The sequence below is a fragment of the Microcebus murinus genome, chromosome 10 (assembly GCF_040939455.1).
Source record: "Microcebus murinus isolate Inina chromosome 10, M.murinus_Inina_mat1.0, whole genome shotgun sequence".
Taxonomy (NCBI): domain Eukaryota; kingdom Metazoa; phylum Chordata; class Mammalia; order Primates; family Cheirogaleidae; genus Microcebus; species Microcebus murinus.
Window position 1 is genome coordinate 81,405,595 of NC_134113.1, and position 3,476 is coordinate 81,409,070.

Sequence of the window (3,476 nt, forward strand, 5' to 3'; positions counted from 1 at the left end):
AATATATTCTTTTCATGGAAAGAGGTTAACAGATTATTTTTAAAGTAATCTTTGAATATACATGGGAAGAATAATACTCTAAGTCCCTTCAGTTCTGTTGTTCAGGGTTACTTAATAAGGAAATCGTCCATTAACAAAAAAGTTTTTCTCAAGATATTTCTAGGCAGACCTTGAAAAAGAATATAATGTTGTAAGTTGTTTGATCTCTACATGTCTCAAATTGCTCCTTTGAAAAACAGAGATAACAATAAGTAGTACATCCCAGGGCTGGCCTGAGGATTAAATGAATCAATACATGTTAAGTGTCAAACTTAGTGTCTCAGTAAGTGTTAGCTGCCCTCCTCATTCTCCTCCTTATTTTTTGAGACAGAGTCTCCCTCTGTCACACTGGGTAGAGTGCAGTGGCGTCATTGTAGCTCACTGCAACCTCAAACTCTGGGCTCAAGTGATCCTATTGCCTCAGCCTCCCAAGTGGGTAGGACTACAGGTGCATCCCATGATGCCTGGCTAATTTTACTATTTTTTTTTTAGTAGAGACGAGGTCTTGAACTCCTGAGCTCAAGCAATCCTCCTGCCTCAGCCTCCCAGGGTGCTAGGATTACAGGTGTGAGCCACCATGCTTGGCCCTGATTCTCATTTTTAATGCATCTGAAGTAGACGTTTTAAAAATCCTGGAACTGTTTCTGGATACCAAAATTGCCATTTCCTCTTCAAACTATAGTTTGGTAAAACTATAGTTGTGAAATGATTAAATATCAATACAGAAAATTATCCTTTGGTATGCCAACCAGACTGTGACCTTGGATCACCTAAAATTTACAGACCACATGAAGGGAATAATATTCTTTTTTTATACACCACTGATCATGTCTTCCTCCACCCAATCCTCTATTCCCTTGCCTTCTGTGGTAAACCTAGTTGATAGCGAAATATGGTTATATCCAGAAGCAAATTTGTATTGAATCCCGTTTCAGTGGCTGTCTTAGTCCGTTTTCTGTTGCTTATAACCAAATACCTGAAACTGAGTAATTTATAAGGAAAAGAAAAACATAGAAACCCCTTTCTCCCTTCCTCCACCATCATGGTGTGTGTGTTTGACTCTGTTTCTCGCCATGTCTTCTTACAAGACTTTCAGAATCAAGCAATTTCTGGCCAAGAAATAAAAGCAAAATCATCCCGTTCCCCAGTGGATTTGGATGACAACTGGTAATAAAATCAGGTACAACTCCAAGAGGAGACATTGGAGAAGAACCAAGCTGGGTCTATAAGAAATTGTACACAAGATGACGGCACACATATTTATGCTGTATCAAGGTCACTATCATCTTACCATATCAAGCTGAAAATGTCACTGCTATCCAGACAGTCAGACACATTTCATTGGGAAAATGATTTTTCTCTTTGTTTATATGATCTGCGTTAATAAGCTGGTTCAGTAATAAATATGTGAGATCTTTTGTTTGAAATTAAAAAAAAAAGAAAAACAAAGAAAGTAAACCATACTTTCTGGATTTTCATTCCACTTCTTGTGCCAATCCTTTTCTAATTATTTCACACACTTCTTCTCTTCTATCCTGCCACCTGCGTATTGAGTATTCATAGCTCAGTCTTAGGCCCTCCTCTCTGCTCTATGTTTTCCTCCACTAAATAGTTTTGTCTATGTCATCATCCACAAGCTTGTGATTTCCAACTATATAATCATGCCCAAACCTCTCCTCTAAGTGCCACATACAAATACCTCCCTGCCTAGAAGATATTTCTACTTGGATGTCTCAAAGTACCTCAAATCCATATGGCCAACACCAAACTCAAGTCCTCAGACCCAATTTGCTCCTCTTCTAGTCTTTCCTCTGTTTAAAAAGAGCATCTTTTATTATTTAGCCAGAAACCTATGAGTTACTGTCAACACCCACCTCTTCCTCATGTTTGCTTCCAAATTCATCTTCAACTCTCATCAGTTTTATCTTCTAAATGTTTCTCTAATGTACCCTTTTTTCTTCATCTCTACTGTAAGCATCCCAGACTCTTAATGATCTCCCTGGATATCCTTTGGCTCTTCTCCTGCTTGTTTTTTTTTCTTTTCTAAAAGTTACTTTTTTTAATTAAAAAAATGAATAACAACACTTATTTTTAAAAGTCAGGTAGTACTACCAGTACTACTAGGCTTGAAATACTAAATACATAGACAAAAACACAAACAAGTAAACAAATAAATAGTACTACTTACTTGCTCCCTCCCTAATTCACTACTCCAAAGAGGAAATCACTTTCATCTTTTTTTGTTGTTTCTTTAGGCAGTTACTTCATCATTCTGAATGTTCTTATGTTGCTTTTTCTTGATTTTTTTTTAAAAAAAGTTATATGTTGTGTCTTTCTGAGGAAGACGAGGATTTTGTTGTCTTATATACCCATATTACCCGACCCTCACCCAATAGTATTGTATTACATGTTTGGTTAAATTAGCATTTATTATTTATGTTATTAATATTCTGGATTGAATGTACTGAAATGTTTCTTGCACAATTTTTTTGTTTTATCTGGGGTTAATTCTTGCCTTGTTTTTTTTACATTGGCTTAGTTTTCTATATACCTGTTAGTATTTCAGCCCCAAAGGAGCTAACATAAACGTTCATTCTCAACACACCCAAACTTACCAGGAGGCCTCTCACTTTAGTCTCATGTTCTTCTGAGAAAACTCCTTTCTCAGGCCCTCTGTCTTTCTGCTCCAAGGTAGATTGGTTGTTCTTTTTCCTCCCTCTCTTTTTTAGCCCTCTCTGGTTTTAACTGAGCACTTTATATGACTCCATTTTATCTCCTCTCTTAGTATATCAGTTATATCATATGAGATTGGAAGAGATTTCAATATACATTTTTAACTAGTCTAAGTCTGACTTCAAATGACACTATACTGCTTCAAGTATAGTATGGGTAACTTAGAGAATTTCCAATTCCTCCTTCCTGACCCTTATGATTTTGCTATCATTCATTTCACTTATAATCACCCTATATATTGTTACTACTATTACTCTAAACATTATTTTTTTAGTTGAATGAAGAATAAGAAAAAGAAAAGATTTTATTTTACCTTCCTTTATTCCTTCTCTGATGCTCTTCCTTTCTTTAGCTCTGAATTTCTCACCTTTACCATATCCTTCCCTCTAAGAACTTCTTCTAACATTTTTTTCTAGGGTCAATCTGCTGGTGATGTATCACCTCAGTTTTTGTTGAAGAAAGTCTATTTATCCTTCACTTTCGAAGGATAATTTCACTGAATACAGAATTGCTTGGTGATTTTTTCCCCATCAACATTTTAAATATTTCACTCCATTATCTGTTTGCATGAATGGTTTTTGATTAGGTCTGTTGTAATTATTAATCTTTTTCCTCTTTGGGTAAGGTGTTTTTCTCACTCTGGCTTCGTTCAAGATTTTCTCTTTGTCTTTCATCTTCTGCTGTTTGAATATGATATTAATATA

General features: G+C 35.6%; 1 pseudogene; it reads left to right on the forward strand.

Moving 5' to 3' along the window:
- The first annotated feature begins 920 nt into the window (after positions 1 to 920).
- Positions 921 to 1,320, forward strand: LOC105882800 (large ribosomal subunit protein eL39-like; annotated as a pseudogene).
- Positions 1,321 to 3,476: the final 2,156 nt, after the last annotated feature.